Here is a 27,558-nt window from a genome sequence, read left to right as displayed (position 1 = left end):
CAATCCGAACGCATTTTCCTTCTGAACCCTTCAAGGTAACCCCTAACTGCAGCCAGGCTTGTCCCATGCAAGTCTTCCCTCCAGAGGGAACCTGGAATCCCACAGGGCTGCAGAGGCTTTATTTGAAATGTCACTCTGGCTACCTTAATGCCTCTCTCCTCAGCTTCAAATCCTCTGTTGCTCTCTGGATATGGTGTACAGAACCTCATATGAGTTGGTTCCCACCCACCTCTCCAACCTCATCCCCTGCTTCAAATTCTATGCTCTGGCAAGACTGCACTGTTTGTGGTTCTCTAAAATGCTGTTGCATGTGTTTTCCTCTCGCCTAGGATCTTGACTACATTCCACCCTGTCCCTTTTTCCTAACTAACTCCCACTTATACACTAAGGTTCAGTTCAGGGGCCACCTCCCTTCAAAAATCCTTCCTGGACTTCCCCTCTTCCCACACCAGATTGGATGAGGTGTTTATCAATCTGTGTTCCCATATGCCCAAGGCTACGATCGCCACACTATATTGTATTAGTCTGTTTCGATTATTGCTTCTCCCTCACTGAAGTACAGTAAGGGCTGTGTCCTATTTATCTTCATACCGCTAGTTCTTCTTTTAGTCTCTGACTTAGAGGAGGTGCTAAGTGTTTATTGAGTAGATAAAGAGATTGATAACAAATTCTTTTAAGACAAGGTAGAGTTTCATGCATTTTTACATCCTTAGGACTTGGCTCAATACCTGTTTTTGCTGTGGATAAGGACGATTCCAGGTTACTGTTCCTTGTTTTAAAGATACCGCTGCAGACTCCTGGCCAAACCTGTGGCTCACAGCAGGCCTAGCAATGCCTGTCTGTTCTCCAACACACTTCTTGGTTCACACTATGTAACGGTGACAAAATTAATTACAGACTGAGTGGTTGCTCTGTGTGCACTAGGTGTTTAACATATAATCTCTAATTCTAAACACAATCCTGCAAGGTTAACATTATTCTCTGCAGAGAAACTGAGACAGAGGGACGTTAAATAACGTTTCCAAGATCATACAACAAGTCATTGGCAAAAGTGGGATGTGAATCCAGGCTTGTCTGTCTATGAAAGCCTTAACATTTCTGTTATCCCTTTTCCTATCTATAGTTTATATTTTAGCAACATAAATGAAACTATAAAGTAATGGTTTATAGTTTAGAAAAAGAAGGAAAGAAAAAAAGGGAAAGTTTGGCCATGACCCTGCCACCTGAAAAAAATCCAGCTGTTTTAATTTGCCCATGTTTTCATCCTGTGTGTGTCCACATGTTTATCAAGTGAATATGGTAGACATGCCATTTGTGTTTTGCTATCTTTCTCTCTCTCTCTCTTTTTTTACCAAATGTTACATCAGAAGCATATTCCAATGTCTGGTCGTAGTCTTTGTGATTGTAATTTTAACGACTTGCACTTCATTTTTGATCTTGACCTTAATAAGACTCTTCCAACTCCAGTGGCTCCCCTGTCCCTTCTCCTTTCCAGTCACTGCTCTGTAAGTGCATTTGGCTTTTATTGGAGGCAGCTGTGAAGAGCGTGCTGAACTCGTTGCCAGAAAAGTTGGACTGAGTCCCAGATCTGACAGTTACTAGTTGTGTGACCTTGGGCGAGTCAGGTTCATTCAGTGTCAAGCTCCTCCCTTGGTCTGTGAGCACCTTTAAGGCAGGGATTATTTTATTTCTCCTTTGTAGGCTTTGTTTCTGGCACAGAGTATGAGATCAATACATGCTTGATAAAGTCTCTCAAATTCCTCATCTGTAAAATGGGATCATTAAGCATATCCCATAAAGATATGGTAATTAAATAAGGCTTTATATACACACACATACACATACACAAACATACATTCTCTGCAGTTGTAAATCATAATATAAATATAAGTCGGTATAACTATTATCATTGCTGGGTTTATACAATTCACATAAAAGTCCATTCAATTATCTCGAAGAGCGGCAAACTTCCTGACTGAAATCTTCATCTTTCAACCAGATGTTTGGTATGCTGTAGGCACAGTAGACCACAGACTTAAAGGAGTCAGTGCTTATGCTGACTTGTTTGTACTGCTTTGACATGATGTTGTCTGCCTTGACAATAGAGATTGCATATGTTTAACTTGCTGGGTACAACACCATGCTCAGCCAGGACCTAAATAAGTTCACTTTAGCGTGATTAAAGTGAGAGATGTGGAATGTTTTTTAAAAGTTCAGGTCCAAGTGACAGAGTAGTTTGCAAGAATTCATTCTAGTTGGTGCAGTCATTTGCTGGGGGGCATACTAGGATTAGTTGGGTTTATGCACGAGGAAACAGTCCAATAGTGTGGGAGCAGTTTTCCATTTTTTCCAGGTATAAAGACAATGGCCCTACAGAAACAAAAGGAAATAGTCCAAAGACTTGTGAAATAATTCTTATCTCATCTGTTCTTGTGATAATAATAATTCTTTTTCACAAAGTAAGTCCTAAGAGCCAAAGTTTTCCATCATCTACATAATATCAACATTGTAATTCTCAGTATTAACAAAGATTAAGTTGTTTTCAAGGTTGGTTGACTCAAAAACCCCAGAAACATGCTGGCACATAACACTGGGAAATAAATACTTTAAAAAATTTTAACATTTTATTTAGAGTGTAGTATTGTTATCTGCAGGAAGGTTAATACAATGCAAGCTACTCTATCATTACTAGAAGCACACTTTTTCATACTGCTTTTAAACTACATTAATCAAATTAAACAATATTTTAAAAGTATACACCTGAAAAAATGACCACAAACAATATGTGTGATGACTGACAAACTAGAAAATCTGGAGGAAATTGATAAATTCTTGTAAACATACAATCCCCCCACTTTGAATCAGGAAAAAATAGAAATCATGAAGAAATCAATAACAAGTAGTGAGATTGGATCAGTAATGAAAAGTCTGCCAAGAACAACAAAAAGCCTAGGACCAGACAGATTTACAGCTGAATTCTACCAGATATTTTAAAAATAATTGGTACCAATCTTAGTGAAACTATTCCAAAAGATTGAGAAGGAGGGAATCCTCCCTAATTCCTTTTACAAAGCCAGTATGACCTGGATACCAAAGCTAGGAAAGGACATAACAACAACAACAACAACAGCAACAACAAAACAAAAAACTACAGACCAATATCCCTGATGAACACAGATGCAAAACTTCTCAACAAAATACTAACAAATCAAATCCAAGAGAATATTTAAAAAATTCACTACAATCAAGTAGGTTTCATCCCAGGGATCAGAGAAGGTTCAACATGCACAAGTCCATAAATATGATGCAGCACGTAAACAGGATTAAAAACAAAAACCATATGATCATCTCAATAGATGCAGAAAAAGCACTTGATAAAATCCAGCATCCCTTTATGATAAAAACCCTCAAAAAAATAGGCATAGAAGGAACATGCCTCAAAATAATGAAACCATATATGACAAATTCACAACCAACATCATACTGAGTGGGGAAAAGTTGAAAGCATTCCCCTAAGAACTGGAACTAGACAAAGATGACCACTTTCACCACTTCTGTTCAACATAGTACTGAAAGTCCTAGCCAGAGCAATCGGGCAAGAGAAAGAAATGCAATGTACCCATATGAAAAAAGAGGAAATCAAACTATCTCTGTTTGCCCATGATATGACCTTGTATCTAGAAAACCCTAAAGACTCCTCCAAAAGACCCCTAGATTTGATAAATGAGTTCAGTAAAGTCTCAGCTTACAAAATCAGTGTACACAAATCAGTAGTACTGTTATACACCAACAATGACTGAGTTGAGAATCAAATCAAGAACTCAATCTCTTTTACAACGGCTGTAAAATTAAAATAGAATACTTAGGAATATACTTAACCAAGGAGATGAAAGAGCTCTACAAGGAGAACTACAAAGCAGTGCTGAAAAAAATCATAGGTAATACAAACAAATGGAAATACATCCCATGTTCATGTATGGGAAGAATTAGTGTCATAAAAATGACTATACTGCCCAAAACAATCTACAGCTTTAATGCAATTTCTTTCAAAATACCAACATAATTCTTCACAAAATTAGAAAAAAAAAACCCTAAAATTCATATGGGACCAAAAAAGAGCCTGAATAGCCAAACCAATCCTAAGCAAGCAAAACGAATCTGGAGGCATCACATTACTTGACTTCAAATTATATAAGGCTATAGTAACCAAACCAACGTGGTACTGGTAAAAAAGTAGATACATAGACAAATGGAATAGAATAGAGAACCCAGAAATAAAGCCAAACACAACCAACTGATCTCCAACAAAGCATACAAAAACACAAACCAGGGAAAGGACACCCTTTTCAATAAATGGTGCTGGAAAATTTGGATAGCCACATGAAACTGGATCCCTATCTTTCACCATATATAAAAAATAGTTCAAATTGAATTAAAGACTTAAATCTAAGACCTGAAACCATAAAAATTCTAGAAGAAAACCTAGGAAAAATTTTTCTGGACATTGTCCTAGGGAAAGAATTTTATGATGAAGACCTCCAAAGCAAATGCAACAAAGACAAAAGTAGACAATCAGGACTTAATTAAACTAAAAAGCTTCTGCACAGAAAAAAAAATAAGTATCAGAGTAAACAGCCAACAGAATAGGAGAAAATATCCGCAAACTATACATCCAACAAAGGAATAATATCCTGAATCTACAAGGAAATCAAACAGTCAGCAAGAAAAAAACAAACAAACAAATAATCCCATTAAAAACTGGGTAAATGACATAAATAGACATTTCTTAAAAGAAGATATACAGAAGCCATATAAAAAAAATGCTCAACACCATAAATCATCAGAGAAATACATTAAAACCACAATGAGAGACCACCGTACTGCAGCCAGAATGGCCATTGATAAAAAGTCAAAAAATAATAGATATTAGGTGGATATGGTAAAAAGTGAACCTTTACATGCTGATGGTGGGAATGTAAATTAATGCAACCTCTATGAAAAATAGTATAAAATTTCTCAAAAAACTAAAAGTATATCTACAATTTGATCCAGCAATCCCACTACTGGGTATCTACCTAAAGCAAAATAAATCATTATATCAAAAAGACACCTGTATGCATATGTTTATTATGGTGCAATTCACAATTGCAAAGGTAGGAAATCAATCTAAGTGCCCATCAATTGGAAAGTGGATAAGGAAAATGTGGCATAAATATATCAGGCAGTACTACTCAGCCATAAAAAAAGAATGAAATAAAGTCCTTTGCAACAACTTGGGTGGAATTGGAGGCCATTATTCTAAGTAAGGTAACTCAGGAAAGGAAAACCCAAATACTGTATGTTCTCACTTATAAGTGGGAGCTAATCTATGGGTATGCAAGGGCAGAGATAGTAGTATAATGGACACTGGAAACTCAGGGGCGAGCAGGAAGGGGGTGAGGGATTTGAAAAAAACTACCTATTGGGGTACAATATACACTGTACTACATGTGATTTAACACACTAGAAAATATTTTTTCTGTGTAATTTAAGGCTAATTCATTTTGCCACTTTAGCAGAAGATAGATAAATAAATTACTATTATTTATCTGTATTCTTTGATTCTTAAATTCAGTTTACCTGGGTATATGTTCACTCTGAATTTTCATCAAATTTATTTATAAACTAATGAAACAAATACATATTTTTAATAATCAGCAAACAAAATAAGACATGTAAGGAATAGTGGAGAATAAAAGATAAAGAACTAGTAGGTTGGTGCAAAACTAATTGCGGGTTTTGCCATTGAAACCCGCAATTACTTTCACACCACCTAAATAGTATCTTTAAAGTGCTGAAATTAAAACAAAACAAAGCCTGTCAACCTAGAATTCTATACCCAGCAAAAATTTACTTCAAAAGTGAAAGCAAAATTAAGATGTTTTTAGAGAAACAAAAGCAGAGAGAAACCAATTCAAGCAGACATAATTATAACTGCTAAATAACTTCTTCAGACTAGAAATTTAGACCTATAGAAAAATGAAGAGAACGCAAAATTGTAAATATGTAAAAAAATATAAAACATGCTGTATTTTTCTTCTCTCAATTTCTTTAAAAGATAACTTAGTTATAGTCATGATGGAATAACAGAACTAGACTTACCCTCCCACTACAAACAACTAGAAAGCTGAACAAATATATGAAACAATGTTTTCAGCAAAGGACAACAGGCAGCATGAGCTTACAATTCCTGTAAGAATGAAAATATATGAAGTGAAAGCTATATAACAGGCCTGTATTTCTGTTATTCTAGTAGAAGGCACATTCTAAATGAAAGTATAGGAGGAGTATCCAAAGCAGAATAAAAAGTAGTCTCATTAGGTATTATACAGAGCTCAGAGTTGAGGGAGGTTGAGATAACTGGAACTCATGGGGCAGAGTTCTGTGGAGGAGGAAGCTAAACAGAAAAAGAGATCCAGAAATCTGTATCTTAAATGTCCAATTGAGTCTCTGCTGAGTACCAAGCTGCACATGTGTAGAGTGAAATTCCAGGTTGGGCAAACAAAGTCTGTGGAGATATAAGCTGAGCAATGACTAGATCTCGCACAGGACTGGGACACAATTGTATTCCAACCAGCAAAAAGAAAAAGTCCTCTTTAATCACCCAATGGCACAAAATAGAGACTCCTGGTTGGGGTTGAGGGGTGTCATACTTTATTAGTAAGGTGAAAATATCTCTAGAAAAATGAGTTCTATTGTAGACTCACAACAAAAAAAAGCTTAAAAACAACTTCTGAAAGGATTAAGATTACTGAACATTATTTACTTTCCTGAAGAAATGAAGCATAATTCTATTGTTTAAAATGGCAACAAATTGAGGCATGCAACAGCATAAAATTCATAATATTCATAATGTCCAGCAATTAAATATTTCTAGACATGACAAGAAGAAGAAAAATGTGACAAATAACAAGAAATCAGTCAATAGAAATGAACCTCAAAATAAAAATGATAATGGGAAAAGCAGGCAAACATGCTAAAATAGCTCTTACAAATATATTCAAGTATTTTAAGAAAACACAAACATAATGATAAGAGAAATAGTACAAAAAGAACCAATTAGTACTTTGGGAATGGAAAAAGTCTAAACATTTCACAACATCTGAAATAAAAACTTACTGGATGGGATTAACAAAAGATAAGACACAACAGGAAGAAACATGAGTGAACTTGAAAACATGCAATAGAAAATATTCAATTTGAAGCACAGAGAGAAAAAAGAATAAAAACCAGTGCCTTAGTGATGGGTAAAATAATATCAAGTATAGTCTAATGTAAAATAAATATCAAGGTGGTAGACTTATATCCAACCATATCAATAATTACATTGAAGGTAAAAGGCATAAACCATCCAATTAAAAGGCAGAGATTGTGAGACTAGTTAAAATGCAAGACCTGACTATGTGCTGTTGAAAAGGAACCTAACCAAAAAATAGTTTAAAGGTAAAAGGATAGAAAAGATAGGCTATTGATCACTTATACATTGCTAGTGAGAATGTAAAATTCTATCATCATTCTGGAAAGGATTATGGCAGTTTCTTGCAAAACCAAACAATCTAATAAATGTTAGTTACAAAAAACTTGTAGCTAACATAGTGCTCAATGAAAGAAAGACAGAGTTTGCCTGCCACACCTACCCCCAATATCATAATCAAGGCAAAAATATTAATACTCACTACTTCTTTTCAATATTTTACTATAGGCTTCAAATGATACAATCTTGTATATATTATTTATTTTCTTATAAAAATAAAGCATAGTGCTATTTTCCATTAAATTCCATAAAATCCTAAGGAATCTACAAAAAAGTTGCGAAAAGTAACGTGAGGGTAGTAAGATCACAGGATAAAAAGACAAAATCAAAAAATTAATAGCAATTCCATATACTAGTAATGAAACTTGAAAATGAAGTTGAAAAACATTACCATTTACAGTAACATCAAATTTGGAATTCTTTAAGATAAATTTAACAATTATAGGCCAGACTGTACAATGCAAACTACAAAACATTGTTGAGGGAAATTAAAGAAGACCTAAGTAAAATGAGGTATAAACCAATGTTCTCAGATGAGACGACTCAATATTGTTAAAATGGCAGTCTCCCCAAATGGTCCATAGATGCAATGCAATCCTACCAGCAATCCCAGAATGTTTTCCATTGCAAACTATACAATCTAGTTCTAATATTTTATAGAACAGCAAAGGACTGACGATACCCCAGGCTGGAGTGTTGCTCCGCCTCCTGGGTTCACACCATCCTCCTGCTTCAGCCTCCCGTGTAGCTGGGATACAGGCACCTGCCACCAAGCCCGGCTAATTTTTTTGTATTTTTAGTAGAGACGGGGTTTCACCGTGTTAGCCAGGATGGTCTTGCCTGACCTCGTGATCCGCCCGCCTTGGCCTCCCAAAGTGCTGGGATTACAGGCATGAGCCACTGCACCCGGCCAATAATTTTTAAAAGAGAAAGAAATTCAGAGGATTAAACTACTTGATTTTAATACTGTGAAGCTATAGTAAACTGTGAAGTTATAGTAAACTGTGAAGCTATAGTAAACAAGAGAGTGTGATATTCATGTAAGGATAGATAACTATGCTAATGAGACAAAACAGAAAATTCAGAAACAGACCCACACATTCATGGTTGATTGATTTTTACTAAAGGCATCAAGATAATTCAATGAGAATAGGTTAGTCTTTTCAACAATGGTGTTGGAACAATTGGCTATCCATTTAAAAAAAATAAACCCCAGCATTTAACTTATTCCTTACATAAGTATTGTCTTGAAATTAATCTTAGATCTAAAAGTAACAACTAAAACCATAAAACTTCTACAAGAGAACATTGAGGAAAATCTTTGCAAACTCAAGATAAGCAAAAAATTTTACAGATAGAATTAAAATAACTGTGAACCATGAAAGTTGTTAAACATTGTTTAGTTTTCACGAACATTAAAAACTTTTGCTCTTTGTCATTGTTAAGAAAATGAAAAAGGCAAGCCACAAACTGGAAGGAAATATTTGTCTCACATGTATCTGACAAAAAACTTCTATCTGAAATATATAAAGAATTCTTACAGTTCTGTATTAAAAAGACAAATGATCCAATAAAGATTTTAACAGGCTCTTCACAAAGGAAGATATACAAATAGGCTCTAAGGGAGAGCATGTGATCAAAGAAAAGAGAGGCATTTCATAATAATAAAATGAGGGCATCATAATGAATTCATTAGGAAGACATAACAATCATAAATGAGTATTCAGTTAATAGCAAAGCTTTTACATTTATTATTATTATTATTACTTTTTTGAGATGGAGTCTCATTCTGTTGCCCAGGCTGGAGTGCAGTGGCGAGATCTCGGCTCACTGCAAGCTCCGCCTCCCAGGTTCACCCCTTTCTCCTGCCTCAGCCTCCCGAGTAGCTGGGACTACAGGTGTCCGTCACCACGACCGGCTAATTTTTTGTATTTTTAGTAGAGACGGGGTTTCACCGTGTTAGCCAGAATGGTCTCGATCTCATGACCTCGTGATCTGCCCGCCTTGGCCTCCCAAAGTGCTGAGATTACAGGCATGAGCCACTATGCCTGGCCAGCTTTTACATTTATGAAATGAAAACTGACAGAACTAAAGGAAGACAGACAATCCATGTAATAGATGAAATTTTTAACAGTTCTTATTCCAAATTTCCCACCTTACAACTTTTCTATAATGTATGTTACCCTGGATGAACCATCTTGGCTTCAGAAATGTCAGGCAGTTGGGTAGAATGAAAAGGAGGAGACCTGTGTTCTGGGACTGGATCTGACCCTAAGGATCTTTGAGCAAACTTCATTTAGTCATTCAACAAATACGTATCGAGCTTCATCCATGGGTCCCAGATTCCCTAGAAGCAGCAATCCGGAGACAATCTATTCTCTGGGTTTGTGGTTTAATGGCACACACAGGTGAGTACCTCTCTGAGACTCCGATTTTCTGTTTCTGAAATGTGGGCCACAGCAACAATATGGAAATATCATAAATGGCCAGCCACATACGGACGCACAAATACACTGCGGTATAATCATGATAATCTATATAGCAGTGAAATGGATCAACTGGAACTACATTTATCAATGTGAATAAATAAATAAAGTGAACCAGAGAATGATACATTAGTAGATTATTCATATAAGGTTTTAAAATGTGCAAAACAATAATGGGTTATAGGCACGTATCTACAGTAAAGGCAAAAAAAAATCATGCATGGGAATAATATATCAAATGTGGAGAAAGATCTTTGGACTTCTATGGTAAGAAAAAGAGCTCTTGAAAGTTATTAACATAACAAGTTAAAATTTGGTAGAAAGATTGAAAGATAAAATGGAAGAAATATTTCAGAAACTATAGCAAAAAGAAATGAAAATTAGCAGGAAAAGATATAAAATTAGAGGAATAATCCAGGAGGTCTGGTAACTGAATAATAGGAGCTCAAAAAAGAAACCAGAGAAGACAAAGGGGAGGAAAATATCAATGAAATAAAATTTTCAGAACTAAAGGCTATGAGTCTTCAGGACCCACTGAGTATCTAGCACAATGGTTAAAAATAGATCCACATCCAAGCACATACATGTGAAGTTCCAGAATATTGGTGTATTCGTCAGGATTATGAATGCCAGCTCCTGAAGCAGACAATCCTCAAAAATCTCAGTAGCTTAACGAAACTGTTTCTCATTTATACAAAATCTAGTGCAGGAGTGTCCAATCTTTTGGCTTTCCTGGGCCACACTGGAAGAAGAAGAATGATGGTCTTGGGCCACACATAAAATCCAGTAACACTAATGATAGCTGATGAGCTAAAAAACAAAAAACAAAAAACAAAATTACAAAAAAGTCTCATACTGTTTTGAAAAAGTTTACAAATTTGTGTTGGTTCGCATTCAAAGCTGTCATGGGCTGCATGTGGCCCATGGGCTGTGAGTTGGATGGGCTTGGTCTAATATCTTTCAGGTGGTTCCACTTCACCTTGTAAACATGTCACTTGAATCATGTGTCCCTTGAAGTACCTGTGGCAGGAGAAAATAGGGTTGAAGGAGGCACACTGGCTTTTAGCTTCCTTAGCTTGGAGTTGACATCTGTCACTTCTGCTCCCAGGCCACTTGCAAGAACATGGCTCCAACCTAACTATGGGAGAAGCTGGAAAACCCAGAGGGGCACATGCAATACTTAATGTTTTGCCTACCAATATTGGTTATAAAGGGAAGATCCTATACATTTTCAGAAAAAAACAAACTGTTCATACACAAAAGATCACGAAGCAAAAAGGCTTTGGATTTCTCAATAGCAACACTGGAAATGAGAAAAAAATGGAGTAATGCTTTAAACATTTTCAATGTAATCAACTTATACCTGGAAGTCTATACCCAGCCAAACTATCAATCAAGGGTCAGTGCAGAGTAAACCCCTTTTCAGACATTGAAGATCTCAACTTGCCTTCCATGTACCTTTTCTCAGGAACCTACCACAGAATGTGTTCCATTAAGGGAGACAGAAAATCAAGCAAGAGGAAGACAAAGGATCCAGGAAGTAGGAGACCCAATACAGGAGAGAAGTGAGAATTCTCAGGATGATGGTTAAGGGAGATCCTGTGATGAGAGATGTGCACCTGGAGGAGGAAAAAAAAAAAAAAATCAGATAGTAGCAGATGAGAAAACTCCAGGACAGGCGTCTTCTAGAAGATATAGTTAACAGATTACCTGGAGTATCTGAATATGTTGAGAGAAAATGCAAACAATTGGTACTGAGTTTGTTGAATTAATCATAGTTAGGAAAAGAAGAAAATGGGGGAAAAGATAATTATTAAATCTAGAGAAAGCAAAAAGTTCTGCAGGGAAGGAATTAATTAGAGCTTACCATAAAACTCAGCTGTGAGTTGCATAATAGTCATTATATGAAATATTGTTCTAATCAAAGTTGTGATCTACGTATATTGAGAGGTTGAAGGGATGGGAAGAATGTATGTGGCAGAGTGGGCAGGGGGTGGGGGGAAGGGAAGAGCCAAACTTCACCTTTTACTGTGAAAACTTAGTTGATAATTCCTAAAACTGGAGAAAAACGTAGCAAATATTTTAAGAGGTAGGAAGTAAATACTCAAAGAACCCAAAGAACCAGCAAGAGGAAATGCAAGGGGTTGACGCAGGGAGAAAGAAATGCAGGGGGCAGGGAGGCTGGGGACGGCCATTTGACTTCATAAACTTTGATCTAGTTGACTATTTGCTTGTATAACTTTGATTAAAAAACAGTTAAAAAAAGGCAAACCAAGTTCTAGCATGATATAGTATAATACAACTTTTATAAATTTCTCCACACTATATTTTATAGACACATACATGGATGTGTGAGTGACTGGAGAAAAACTAGAATATGCACCAAACAGAAAACAGTGTTACCTCTGGGGAGGTTAGCCTGGCATAGTGTTTAGTGGAAAATTTAGTTTTATTGTCATAAAAATGTATTCACGTGTTACTTGTTATATTAAGCATAAATAAAAGACAAACAATAAAAGAAAAAAACGCATTTTAGATCTGGAATCTAATGGCCTAATTAAGAAGCCATTTTTGAACTTATCCCACTTTCACAGAGTTGACAGTGGAAGTGTCAACAGGGAGGGTCAAGCTGAGTAAAGAGGTGACCATGAGAGGAAGTAGCAGGGGCTGGCACCAAGGGAGGGACAATGCATGGGACCTTTACTTTGTCTCACTGTACACAACTGTATGTGACTCGTCTGGTCCAAGGCCTACAAAGAGATTTGCACATTTTCAACTAGAAAGTCCTTGCAGGTGGTAGCTGATTATTACTGTCTCCATAATCCAGCCTTGAGAGAAAGCCCAGATACAGGGTGGGGGTGGACGGGGACTTGCTCAGTGTCAAGCAGTGAATTAGGATTGGTGCTGAGTTGCCCAGGAGTTTTACCCATGCTTAGAGCTTCTTACTGCTGACCACTCAGGCAAATGGATCTGGATTTGAATTCCAAGTTCCCTACTTACTGGTCATGTAAGGTTGGCAAGTTCCTTAACTTCTCTGAGCTTTAGCATCCTCACTTACAATGATAATAATGCATGGAACATCCTTAGTGACTATGTACTATATGCCTGGCACACAGCAAGCACTCAATATATGTTGATAACAATAAATATAATAATCAGAAAGTTGGCTAGGCACTGTGGCTCGTGCCCGTAATCCCAGCACTTTGGAAGACCGAGGTGGGTGGATCACCTCAGGTCAGGAATTTGAGACCAGCCTGACCAACATGGAGGAACCCTGTCTCTACCAAAAATATAAAAATGAGCTTGTAATCTCAGCTATTCAGGAGGCTGAGGCAGGAGAATCACAGCCAAGATCGCACCACTGCACTCCAGCCTGGGTGACAGAGCAAGACTCAGTCTCAAAAAAAAAAAAAAAAAAAAAAAAAAGAAAAAGCAAGTCGAACCTTTTACTTTCCCTTCCTCTTCCCTTTGAAATCAAATGGCATGTTCCAGATCCAAGCAGATATGCTCAGGGTTATCTGTTGTTTTGGGTTATTCATAGACATTAAACGTAGTATTAAACTTTTTTATTGTGATATATTATCGGTAAACCAAAAGTATAAATAATAATATAACAAACTCCTGTGTACCTAGTAGCTCGCACAAAAGATAAAATATTTCAGGTTCAATCGAAAACTTCTGAGTGCATCTTCCAATTCCTCTCCTCCCCAAAGATAATAATTTTTCTAAATTTGGTGTCTTGTTCCCATGCTTGTTTTACTACAAAGACATGTGTCCATAATCTATTAGTAAAGACCATTGTGCTAATGGTATTATGCATTCATAACGATTGACACATGTATACAACTGAGTCATCTGTGTTGTATACAATGATTGACACATATATACAACTGAGTCATTTGTGTTGTATACATGCTTCATCCTGATAAAGCAGATCCTCCTCAACTTCCCCTTGCTTTCACCAATATCCTGTCAAAAGTGCAGTCTTACTGTGTATGCAGTCCTGTGAATGGTGATTGGTCCTGACCTAATCACATGCCGGAAGGAAAAGAAATTCCTCACTTGGAATTCCTCACCTTACCTTTCTACAATGTATGTTGCCCTGGAAGAGCCTCTTTGACCTCAGGGAATGTCAAGAAGTTGGGTAAAATGAAAGGAAGAGATCTGTCATCTGACACTAAGTTTCTTTGAGGAGTCTTCATTCAGTCATTCAACAAATATGTATTGAGCTTCATGTATGTGCCCAAAATTCCCTAGAGGCAGCAATCCAGATGCAATCTGCTCTCTGGATTTATGATTTAATGGAGCACACAGGTGAGTACACATCTCTGAGACTCAGCTCCCCTCGGCTTTGATTTGGTTCCTGGATTTCTGCCTATTCCTCATTATTCTACTTGCTGCCACAGCGAGATGCACCTTCCAGCCTAACAAACTATTTTTAAAGTCTCCAGGGGAAGCTCTCATCATTCAGACAGAAGCTCCAGGGAGATTTTAGTGTTCCCAACAACTTCAGGATGAGGGTTTGGGAACTGCCAAACCCTGCCTGGCAGAGCCAGTCCTGTGACATATGAAGGCTTAATTTACCCACCCAGAATTTAGTGCCCACTCAGAGCTGGCCAATTCACAGTCTTCTGTTTACAGGTTGCTCCGAGCCCTGCTGGCCCCTCCTTCCACCTAAGCATGGGGGACCCCAGTGGCTCACTGCAGGCCCTGTGCCCTCTTTATGACACACCATGCTGGGATGATGTCCTCTGTGGAAACCTCTTGAGTGCAAATGGCCCCTTTATGACAGAAGCACCACAAGTACATTCCCCAAGCGTACTGTTTGCTGTGGTAGTCCGTCTACAGATTTTCCCACCAGGATCCTGGAGCAGGTCCAGTTTGGAATTGCCACTGACATGAGAAAGGAACAGATGACCATGGAATGAAGTAACAGCCCTTCCCCCTTCCCTCTTCAACCCTTTGATTTTGGAGGATCTGCACTCACTATTAGTGGTCAGGAGTCCTGCAGCTTCCTTTTGAATTAGGAAGATATGGGAATAAGAGGTCTTTTAGGCACTTAAAAGTGGCAACAAATAACCCACAAAACTACTATCTGCAGATTGAGCAACCCTTACTATGAACCTCCCTGGATCTTAGCCATGAAAACAACTCAAGCCAACCCCCAAAATAGGCTCCTTGCAGACACTTCCTTAAAAAAAAAAAAAAAAAAATTCATCCAGAAGGAATAATAATATTTGTAGAATGCATTTTTACTTTTGCTCACTTGGCTCAAGTTTAAATGTGAAAAATATGTTATCGGCTGACTAATAGCGCGGCTGTCAAGAAATTTATCACCATTTTCCCCCCCAAAGCAGCTGGTTTCAGATTCAAATGAAGCTCTGCACTGTGATTTTGCCTTTACCAAAGCTGCCAAGGAAAGGTCCATGAGGCATGGAGAAGACTGCTGCTGAGGGTGGTCCCCACATTATTCTTTGCATTTTCTAGAAGGCTTTCAGATTGAATACTCTACCATTTATTGAAAAAGGCTGGCTAGGCCCACTGGCTCACACCTGTAATCCCAGCACTTTGGGAGGCCAAGTTGGGCAGATCATGAGGTCAGGAGTTCAAGATCAGCCTGGCCAACATAGTGAAACCCTGTCTCGACTAAAAATACAAAAATTAGCCGGGTGTGGTGGCGTGCACCTGTAGTCCCAGCTACTCAGGACCTTCAGGCAGGAGAATCGCTTGAACCCAGGAGGTGGAGGTTGCAGTGAGCTGAGACTACACCACTGCACTTCAGCTTGGGTGACAGAGCGAGACTGCCTCAAAAAAAAAAAAAAAAAAAAAAAAAAAAGAAAAAAAAAAAGAGAAAAAGGTCTACATTGTGTTAGATACCTCCCTATGCAGGCACTTTTGCAAATTTTGGCTCCTTTGAGCTTCAGGACAATGCTTCTTGGTAGATAATACCACGAATTCCATTTCACAGACAAACAAAATGAAGATCAGAGAGGGGGAAGCAGCTTGCTCAGAAAGTGGCAGATTATTCTGGTTTTATGAAGCTGAGTTAGTGTTCCTTACTGTTCTTATAACCACTTATTCTTTTTTTTATGACAACTTAATGAGAGGAGTTAATAAGTGATCACACTGAATCATGGCCATATCCTACCACCTTAGAACTGTGCCTTGCAAACCTAACCTCTACCTGAAATTATGGACTAATTTCCAACTGTCTACTCAACATCTCCCTTGGATAGCTAGTATGCTTCTCCAAGTTGACAAAGACAAAACAAATATTTTGAGGTTTACCTCCAAGTCAGCGACTCCCATAGTTTTCTCTATTTCTGTAAATCACCCTGTTATCTACCCACTAGCCCAAGCCAAAGTCTCATCCATGAGAAATCCTACTGAAAAATACAACAAAATCAGTGTACTTCTTTCTTCTCTACCACTCCTGCTCTAACCCTTCTTCTGTCTCTTACCAAGATCACTATAGAAGAGCAGTAGTAGCCTGTTCTCTGATTCTTCTATTTTTACTCTTTCCTTCAATCCCTTCTTCATTTTCCATACACAAATCAAATAACAATGCAAATTCTTACTTAAAGTTCTTCAGTGGCTTGACCCTTCAATGGCTTTTAGGTTAAAATCATAACTCCTGCATGACTTCCTTATTCTATCCCTCATCTCACACCAATCTCACATTCCCCAACATGCCAGCTTGCTGGCATCCTCTCTGTTTCTTGAACATGCCAAGCCAATATCATTCCTGCTGCAAGACTGGTGTTACTCCCCTTGTCTCTGATTGTTGTATGCCTGGCTCCTGCTTGGCATTAGATCTTAAGTGTCACTTCCTCAGAGAAGGCTTTCCTGATCACCCAACTTAAAGGAAAACTCAGTTATTTTCTATGACATCATCACCATTTTCCTAATTTTTCTTTATGGTACATACTGATACCTGGTTGTATTCATACACTTATATATTTACTTCCCCCTGTAGAATGTAGATTTGGACTGACTTTTCTTATTTATCTCCAACACCCAGAACAGTTTTCCCCAATACCTAGATCAATGCATGACACATAATAGGCATATCATATGAAAGCTTTTGTGGGTAGCTGCAAAGAATGGTTTCTGGGAGATTTTTCTAGGTGTTTTCTATGACCCAGTCCTCAGGGGTAGAGATGTACACTGTTCTATGTTATATGTCCAGAAAAAAGGTGACAATTTCAGAGATTAATATTGTGTTCAAAGACACAAACCTAGTTCATGAGAGAGTTACAGTTAGACCTCAGGTCTCTTTTCACGGGACCGCTATCATCTGTCTCTCACTCTGTCTCCATGATGTCAAGGGCTTGCTGTGTGACTAGTGAAGCCTTCTTCACCTCCCTTAAATAAAAGTGTTTCTTTAATTAATTCAAATAATTTACTCATTTCTTTAATCTTCATGCATTTATTCGACATATACTCAATGTTCAGTGTTTCCAAACACTTTGATATGATTGTAGAAGAGGTTCTGTATTCGTGGTTTGAGCTTTCTGAAAAGGAAAAGGAACTGATTGCAGCTGCTGGGGGATTTCTGGCCAATCAGAAGGAACATTTGACTAAAGAGCTGAGTTTACTCCTAGGAGACTGAGAGTTGGCCTATGGGAAAAATTCTCAAAGACCCTACTGCCCCCACAACATCTCCCTCACTGTGTTTGTCATCCAGAGTTATATGGGTACCATTGTGTGTGTACCTCTGGGGCTAGCAATGTGGGAGCTCTCCCCCACGGACCCTCGGCTTGACAGCCTGAGGTCTGGCTAAAACTTTACAGGCATGTACAGGTGAAGGCAAATAGTATGACTCATGGAAGAACAATGACAGAGATGTGTTGGACTCTGGCCTTTCTGGTCACATTTTGAGTGCTTTGCCCCACTGGTCCTGCCCTTCCCTAATGTTACATACCCTGAAGGAAGAGACTGAGCATATATTTTAAGCAAATGTCATGTGAGTGAGCCTATCCTGGCAACCTTAGTTACATTTGTAGTTCTCCCCCTACTTGGTCCTCCCCATCCGCATTCCCTACCTGCTTTCCCCCATAGCATTTATCAGTCTCAAACCCACTAGATAATATACTACTTCTTTGCTTATTGCAACCTCCCTTTACTGAAGGGAGCTGAATGGAAGCTCCTCTGTGAGGGTGGGATTTTGTCTGCTTTTTTCACTTCTGCATCCCTAGCACCTTTAAGAGTGCCTGGACATTATAGATGATTAGTAAGTATTTGTTGAATGAGAAAATGAATCTGACACCATGAAGTATGCAATATTTTTGACCTAGAAATTCTATTTCTAGAAATCCATTCTTCACAAATAGGCACGAATGAATGGAGGATATGTGAACTAGTATTGTTCATTTCCTTATTACTTAGAAGTGTGAAAAATGAGAAACAGCCATTCAGCAATAAGGGATTATTTACATAAACTGTGGTACATTTATACAATAGAATGTTATAAACTTAAAATTCATGTCTGAGAAGAATTTTTAATAACATGGAAACATGTTAGGATATGCTGTAAAATGCAAATAGTGAGTATTGTATAATTTGATTGCAAATTTGTAAAATGTCTATGTATGCATGTACAGAAAAAATAGTGGAGAGATAACCAAAAGTTGACAGTAGTTATCTGTCGGAGATGGAGTTAACAGATTATTTAAATTTTCCTTTTCTGTGTTTTTCTCTGTTTTGAACTTTGCTATGATGGAGAGAGGAGGGGATTGGTGATGGTGGGTGCTTTCCCCGGCCCTGGGGGACCAGGAGAAATGACCTTCTCTTTGTTACCTCCAGGTAACCACAGCCTCAGGGAGATCCCTCTCACACAGATGCTGGGGCTTGGTCATGTGACTTGCTTTGGCCAATGGAGCTTTAGCAAACATGAAACAGATTTAAAAAGCACTTTTGCATTGGGACTATCTTGCTGCTGGGAGTTCTTCTCCCACCATGTGAACAAACCTGCACTGATAAAAGCTTGATGGGAGAACAAACCTACAGGATAAGAGGCTGTATGACAAGAGGCTTCAGCCATCCCAGCCGTGCCAGTCATCCCAACTGAGAGACCTCAGACGTGAGTGAGGTCCTGAGTGACAATATGGTGGCTACTAAACATTTAAAACATGGGTAGTCCATGTGCAGATGTACTGTATATATTTTTTAAAATGCGCACTGGATTTTGAAAATTTGTATGATAAAACAAATGCCAAATATTTCATTAATAATTTTTCTGTAAATTATATACTGAAATAATAATATTGTGAGTATATCAGGTTAAATTTTAAAATATTAAAATTAACTTTACTAGTTTCTTTTGATTTAAAAATGTGGCTACTTGAAAATTTTGAACACGTATGTGGTCTGTATCATATTTCTATTGGACAGCTCTATCCTAGACCATGTAGCCACAGCCAAGTCATTCCAGACCAGAACCACCTAAGTGACTCAGAATTGAAGCAAATAAAATAGTTGTTGCTATAAATCGCTGATTTGAGATATTTCATTCTGTAGCAAAAACTCTCTAATATCAGAAGTATACTGTGTTTTACAGATCCTACCAACTTCACTTCTTGGCCTTATAGGAAGGAGTCAGCGTCCCAAAGAAGTCTGGAGAGAGTAGGATGTGGCAGAGAACAGTGATCGGTGCCTTGGTGTGGAACGGGGAGCACTGGTGAAAGGGTGCAGAGTTTGGGGGAGGGGAAAGCTGACGGTTCTTGGCCTTCTCGGATTCCCAGTCTGGAAGGCACACTTGCTCAGCCTGTGGCCTGGAGAACAGGGGCTTGGGAAATGCTGGAAAGGCCCTTTCTCCCCTTTCCCGCTCACACCCTCCTTTCCTATCTGCCCTGTCTGTGCTCTGCTGTCCTATCCCACAGAGTTCTGTGGGAAAAACACACTACATCAACAACAACAAGATAATAAAGGGCATGTCCATGAGAGAGTAGGACAGGGGAGGGGGAAAGGGTGATTTTGGCAGCAATACCCCATCATCTAGTGCCTCTGCACTTCCCTCACCTCCCTCCTCCCTGAACCAGATGGGATTGGAAGTCAGAGCTGAAGAAAGCCATATAGATTGCCCACCTAACCCCTTTCACTTACAGATGAGGAAACTAAGCCCCAAAGACATTAACTGATTTGCCTAGGGTCACACAAGAAATTTGTGATGGTCAGATCAAGAATTCAGTTTTCAGACTCTCAGCCCAGTGCTCTTTCTGCCACTCCCCATGATACTGACTTGTCAGGTATCAGTCATGTTACACTCAGCCTTGACTTTTGGAGACCCACTTTCAAGAGTAGTGTGAATCCAAGGGTTTCTTTTTGCCTGAGCACTGTTTCTCTCTCTGAGCTGATTCCTCCACTGCTACTTGACTTTGGCTCCAAGATGTCAGAGGTTCAGAGTCCATTTCCATGGGGGCCAATCTCTCCTCCTGTGGTGCTCTCCTTGGGTGGACTCTCACTTCTGTCCCCTCTCACCTTCTGCTGTATGCTGATTAAACAGAGCTATAGGCCCTGGAATGTTTCTGCAGCCAGCACACAGAGACTGATCCTGTAGCACAAGGACAAGGATTGACAGCCTTGCCAGAACCTCTCAGGCAATGGGATGAGGGAGCAGGATTGGCTGGGAGTAATGTGGAGGAGGATGAGGAAGTCCTGGGGGCACCACTTCTCTCCCTGTGCATGCCCAAATGATGAGCTGGGCTGGGATAATCCTTGTATCTACTCTGCTTCTGAGCACAGCCCACTTTGGAAGCCAACTCTTTCATACTTGCACCATTTATTGCCTCACTGCATTTATAACGTGACTCCAGTGTGGACAATCTGTGGCTGTTCTCCATGATTTGAGCACATGCCGAGATGCTGTGATCATCTCAGGGATGTTGGCGTCCACTCGGACCCACTCCTGCACTCCCAGCTCAATTTCTTGAGGGAGTCAGCTCCACTGACTTATCTCTGTTTCTCTTTAGCTGTTGTTGTCAAATCTTGGGTCTAATTGCTAGGCCATCGCCAAACACAGACTTGCTTATCTTCAGGATTCCACAATCTCTGGCTCTACTCTCCTGTGCATTCAGTCTTTTCACTCCTCTACGTCTGTGAAGTGTTCTTTTCCTCTTAGTTCTCCTTGCTGACTCAGTCCCCTATCTGGGTGAAGGCACGCAGTGCTTCCCTTCTAGAAGCTTGCTTCCTTTCCTTGGGACAGAAGAATTCATGCCTGAAAGGCTGCTTGATGTCAACAAAACAACATGCAAAGAGGCATTGAAACCAACAACCTAAAACGGAGCTGATTTAAAAAAATTCTGTCCAGTATCTAGAACTTTGTCACCATGATGTTAAGCATCTTAATTTTTTAAAAGCATTTTCCACTTTTCAGCCAGATGTTTGAAGTCAGGCAGATGTGCCTAATATTGCATAATCACAAAGCTGCTCACTCTCAGTTTCAGGAGGCAAATGCGGCCCAATCCAGGGAAATCAACTGACGGCATGTCATGGCCATCACAGATCTGAGGAGCTGGCCTTTGGGTGATTTCTGGTTCACATGACAAACATTCAAGATGAATCAGAGGAGAAAAGCTACACGAAGTGATGTGCAAGTTGAAAACAGAAAAGGGTGGGGTGCTATCCAGGAACTGTCTAATGAAAAACCTCTTGCAAGGTTGATTGAGAATTTTAAAACAACACTCTCTGACCCAACTGCCCCATGACATCTGTTAATACAAAAGGTAGAGCTATTTCCAGGAAAGGCTCTCAGTGTTTGCAAGGCTGAGACCCTCCTGATGTTTTTGCAACTTTAATTAAAGAGACAAGGGATGGATTCACATCCTCAGCATTTCCCGCAGGGGAACTCACAGGCTGGTTGTACACAATGGTGTACATTCAAATGAAAAGAGAAGAAGTCAATCAGTTATCCAGATGTTTTTGAATTGTACCTGGACATAGTCACAGTGGGGATTTGGTCTATGGTAATAATGTATTATTCTTGCAAGATAGTGAGAGAAAAATGTTCTGAAAGGAAGAAGAGTGTGTTTTCTTCATACCCTTTTATACTTTCTTCTCCTTTTTGGGTTTATGTTTAGCAACATCCAGCAAAACAGAACATGGAGACTGAGGACATGAAACAGAAAGAAGCATAGGACAAGACCCCTCCTCCAAATTGCAGGTGGGTGCTCCTGGTTGGATAGAAATAGCCTTGGAGTGGGGTAGGAGTTGTGGAAACAATACTTAGACAGAGCCTGGCAGCTCCAGGGTGAAGGAGCAGACACATAGTAGGTGAGCCCTCAGAAAGTATGAATGGCATTAAACACGACAGTTTGTTTCTCACGTAGATTTTACTATTTCTTTCTTCGAAGTCTAAAATTTCACCATTAGAAATCTAGTTCTTTGACTTAAGGAAAAGGTTCTCAGACATAAGTGTGCATAGGAATCATCCTAGAAATATGTTAATTTGCAGGTTTCTGGGCGGAGGCCACTCTCAGAGATTCAGATTCGGTAGGTCTGGGGTGGTTCCCATGAATGTGCACTATGAACAAGTATCCCAAATGGTTCTAGCATGTCTCTACTTTGTGAGACAATTAAGGCATTGCCTATTCCAGCTATTCTCTTTCAAAAGAAGACACACAGGCTGCAAAGAGTAACCATCCAGCCGCAGTATGGGAACCAGGCTCCAGAAAAGCTACGGTCTGATCTCAGCTCTCCACCCTTCTTGCTCTGTGATTTTGCGCCATACAAATACACTCTAAGAAATTTAGTTTCCTCACCCACAAAATGGAGAAGAAAATTGTAGCCTAAGTACCTGTCTGACTGATGGGTCAATGTAATAACATTACTAAATAAAATGATTAATGTAAAAGCCTTGAAGAGGCTTTGAAAAGTATTTCATTCAATACATGTAGAAATTGTTCTTATTATTTCCCATTATCACCCATTAACACATGGGTTTGAACTAGTTTGCGAGATTAAGCATTAGGGTAAGAGGTGAACTTAGAGCGTAAGGGATAGCTCAGAAAGGGAAGGTGTGGGTAGTGCCTCTGCGGCTTGCCCAAGGCTGCCGGGAAGGCTCAGGAGGACGCCGAGATGGGGAGATAGACTGGCGAAGTATGAGGATGAGGGGTGGGGTGAGCGTTGGAGAAAATCTGAACTTCACAGTTTTGTTTCAGGATTCAGGTTATTGGGCACTAATAGTGTGCTTGGGGGTGAGTTCTGTGTTTTTTACTCTCAAGTTAATTTAATAAGCCTTGAGAGACCCAAACGGTGAGGGGTAGGAGGACAGTGTTTTGTGGAAAAAGAAAGAAGACAAACATTATGGAAATGGTATGGGAAAAGAATCAGCTTCAATGTAAAACTTAAAGAACGTATTCAAACCAACCACAGATGGCCTCTCACCTTCTGGATAATCTTGCTCTCTTTTTGGACAACAAGAATGGTCGGCTATCTTCATATCCCCTAAGCTGGTTTTGAAATAGCCACTTCCTTTGGGAAGTGGGAATAAAGAACCCTGCCTTCCAAGGGTAGAGAACCAAGCTGTGTGTGTGTGCATTCATCTCCCACAAACAGGGGCGTAACATCTCCATCTCCCCTGCTGCTTGCGATGAGCAAATTTGGGAACAGGGGAATGATGCCTGTCCCTTCCTTAGCACAGAACATCAGAGGCCTGAAGATATGATTCCTAAGGGAAGGGAGGAAATAGGTGCAAGGGTGGACTGGGGAGTAGGGCCAGTTGCACAAGGAGCCTCCAGTGGAGAGCTCAACATGAGCCCGGATCCAGCAGATTACATCTTGGCCAGCTAGACCACTCTGAATCAGACAGATCCTGAAGCTCCCTGCCCGTGTTGTCAGCTCAGGACACCAACTAGAGTTCATGCAGCCACTTGGCATGGCACTTTTGGGGCACTGAAGGACATCTGCTTCTGGGGTTGGGGGATGGGGGAAGTGGCAGACTTTAAAAACCGGTGGAGAGGGTGAGACAGGAAATGAAGAGCAACACATTTCTCATTTAAAATTTTGTGGAGAGGGGAAACAAATGGAGACTGGATTATCAACTGGGAATTTAGCCTGGAACTGTGGAGTCAGGAATGCTGAAGGGATGGGGTCCAATCTGCCTGCAGAAGGCCAGGGAGGCCTTTTGTGGTCAGGAGGAGTCGGTCAGGCGCAGAGGCCTGGCTGATGGGCTGGATGAGACCCTGTCTTGCTAGTGAGTCCCCCACTGAAAAGTCTCTTGCTCATCCTGAGCTCGGAGAAAGGAAGGCGCCATGCAAATGTGGAGCTGTTTTCACGTCTCTAACACGTCCCAGATTTGCACCGCTGAGAGTCTGGTCCAATCCTGTGAAATTCCTGCTGTTTTTCTGTTTCTAACAAAAGCACAGGGTGAGATGTCAAGACTGCTGCTTCCTTGATCAAGATAACAGAATGGGCCACAGTGAAGGCTCTAGAGGAACAGGAATATGGATAACCCCTAGCTCTGGAAAACACCCCAAATCATGAAGAATTCACTTTGGAATTGTATGTGCCTGTGTGCTCCTGTGCGCCTCTGTGTATGTGAGGAGGAGGCATAAAAAGAGAGAGTGGGGGTGGGCAGGGGAGGAGAGTAGCAGGCTTACACGTATTGTGCTTGTTTTGGCTGATATTAAAATGCATCAGCATTTCCTGAATCCTCATGGACTACTGACAGGTTCTGAGATACCTTGAAACATTTGTGGGCAGAGAGGTGGGGGGAATGTCACCCTGTGATGCCAAATTGGGTGGAAAACTTGTTAAATAGTGAAGTCATATATGTGTAATGGAGTGTTTACTGCACTTGAGGATTCTTTTTAAATGGAATGTGTTGTCACTTCTTGGTAATGTTTCTATTCCTTTTCATTAGTTTCTTATCAGTCTGGGAGTGGAAGAGAATTTTTTCTTCCTTTTGTAAAGTAGGTTTTAAAGCATCCCTGTGGGCCAGCTTGGCCCTCTGAGGTGGCTGGTGACTCCAGCGCACCTGGGGAGTCTGATTAACTTATGGATATATTTCTGGGAGAAAAACAGAGAGGAAAAGCACAGATGGGCTCCTGAGAACCTGGGCTATCATTCTGGGACAGGAGCATGTGGTTTTTGACACCCTGCTTGAGGACACTGCCTTTATATCCCCAGTGGCAGCAAACTTGCTGCTTACTACCTAGAACACAGAAGCATTTTTTGTTGCTGCGGTTTTGCTAGACTCGTGAAGGGGAAAAATCCTTTCATTTTTACATTGCTTTGAGTGTTAACCCTTCTGAGTTAGGTGTGAGGTTGAGATCTTTGGCCTGTTGGGGTGGAGAGCTTGCTTTCTTGGGCTGTTTTGAAACGTAGCTTCATGGTTCTCTCCCCTTTCTCTTCATGCAGTCCTTTAGGAATTTCTGGAGAGGTAACCTGGAGTCTCCCCAAGCTTCCTGCAGCCCAACCCACCAACCCACCAACCTGGCTGATGCATATGTGGAATATCAGCTTCCTGTTCTTTGAAGGGCAAAAAGGACACCGAAGTATAGCCTACGGGCTCTGCGGCCCAAAGCTCATTAAGAAGATAGTAGATTTAGGCCAGGCGCAGTGGCTTACGCCTGTAATCCTAGCATTTTAGGAGGCCTAGGCGAGTAAATTGCCTGAGCTCAGGAGTTCGAGACCAGCCTGGGCAACACAGTAAAACCTCGTCTCTACTAAAATACAAAAATTAGCCGGGCGTGGTGGCGTACACCTGTAGCTCCAGCTACTCGGGAGGCTGAGGCAGGAGAATTGCTTGAACCAGAGAGACGGAGGTTGCAGTGAGCTGAGACTATACCATTGCACTCCAGCCTGGGTGACAGAGCAAGACTCTGTCTTAAAAAAAAAAAAAAAAGAAGAAGAAGATAATACATTTTGAAGACACACAAATAATTGTTTAAAAGAATGGCTCTAATGTGCTGCAGTCTGAGGTGGAAGGTTAGTAAGCTCTGGACTTCCTCGGAACATGACTGAGTTTTCAGATCATGTGAGACGTCTTCATGGAAGACACTGAGGTAGTTACCACGTCTTCTGGATGTCCCACAGCCAACAGCATATCGATTTGGGTGAGTTTTAAAGATTTAAAGATTTGGTCCTGATAATGGCATCCTGACTTGAAGTCCCTGAGACCCCAGCGATATTTAGGAAGGTCATGTGACTTCCAAAGTGTCCCCTGATGGAATGCTTTCTCTCCTACTCATGGGGAAGAAGGTGGCACAGCATGCGGCTAAATCCTCACTCCATCCTTACTCATGTTCAAGCAATCCCAGACTTACTGATCCATGAAATGTGTCTCAGGTGTGTCTGTGGTTTCTGGGTTAGGAAGTAAATGGACTTTTGCAATTCTTTCTTATATAAATAGGAAAACTGAGATTTAGAAAAGTTGTGACACGCTCAAGATTGTGACAAAGCCAAATAGGAACTTGGTTCTCTGAACTTGCAGTTTCCGTCAGACATTAAAAGCAGGAATTGGATGAGTGTAGCTGCCCGAGGTTTCCCAGCGTCTCCACTCCCAGTTTCCAGGTGCGTTTCCTCTGGTGCTCATGAAGCGTGCAGCACCGCTGTGGTGAGAAGTTGTCAAATGACTCTCCAGTCTCAGAAGGTCTATGTAAATGGGATTTCAAGTCATCACAGGGACTGAATTTAGTCTCAAGTACCATAAAGAAAATACTTTTAAAGCTCTTCTAAAAATAAAGCTCCTCTGAAGCGATGTTTGGCCTGTGGCGAATGTGTTTGGAAACATGTTTTCTGTAAAACTCAACCTTATTCATCTACTTGCAAATCCAGAAAGACAACTTTCACTGCACACATCAGGGCTTGTCCCAAATTTTCCCTACTCACAGTGGGAGATGCCGGGTGTGAACCATCGGCTTAAGGTGCCTCTGCCTTGCTTCCCTCAAAACAGTTAGGAAGGGAGGATTTGGGTCTAGTGTCCAGCCTGGGCTCAGCTCTGGATGCTGGCAACCTGGACCTGGGCACCCCAGGGAGGCTGCTTTCTTTGCCCTTGTCTTGCCACTTCCCATCCCCCATGTCAAAGGAGGAGCTTGGAAGGAGCTGAAGGCTGTCACCTTCCTACAAATCAGAGAGAGGATCTCTTCTCTCCAAGAATGGCTTTTGCTGCCCTCTGGGTCCTGCTATTTCCATAGCTCCTGAAGAATCAGCCTCTGATGCTTCAATTGCCCCTTCATCAGAATTGTCAAACCTGGTGAATCTCTTCTCCTTTTCTCTGGCTCACTCTCTCTAAAACACGCATCTTAAACAAGTTTTAAATCACTGAAGAAAGGTAGAAATACAAAGAACTCAATTCCAAATAACATTGTCATGTTCTGCTGCGTAGAACATGTTGAGGTAATCACCGTTCAGTAAGTGCTGGCGTGGGCGACTCTCTAAGAAAAGGATGCAAGTACAGTGGGCAGGTGAACCCATGGCCCAGACTCGGGCACTCACGGCCTGCCATGTTTCTTCTCTATTTCACAATTGCTGATCCAAGGCGGGAGGGGTGCCGTTCAT

At 40.3% G+C, this 27,558-nt stretch overlaps 1 long non-coding RNA gene across 2 annotated transcripts in view; it reads left to right on the top strand.

Moving 5' to 3' along the window:
* Window positions 1–26,770, top strand: part of LOC103224158 (uncharacterized) — a 121,117-nt gene extending 94,347 nt beyond the window's left edge. Inside the window, exons 1-5 of one of the 2 annotated variants that reach the window (XR_005240355.2) lie at window positions 18,598–19,141; window positions 19,619–19,718; window positions 21,498–21,670; window positions 22,137–22,219; window positions 25,417–26,770. This is a non-coding gene — a long non-coding RNA (uncharacterized lncRNA). Of the gene's footprint in view, window positions 1–18,597; window positions 19,142–19,618; window positions 19,719–21,497; window positions 21,671–22,136; window positions 22,220–25,416 lie in introns of those variants that run through there. The other variant, XR_012089971.1, reaches the window with a different exon arrangement.
* Window positions 26,771–27,558: the final 788 nt, after the last annotated feature.

Source organism: Chlorocebus sabaeus, chromosome 20, assembly GCF_047675955.1.
Source record: "Chlorocebus sabaeus isolate Y175 chromosome 20, mChlSab1.0.hap1, whole genome shotgun sequence".
Classification (NCBI taxonomy): Eukaryota; Metazoa; Chordata; class Mammalia; order Primates; family Cercopithecidae; genus Chlorocebus; species Chlorocebus sabaeus.
The sequence above is the reverse complement of the archived record's forward strand: the minus strand, read 5'-3'. Positions and strand labels throughout refer to the sequence as shown.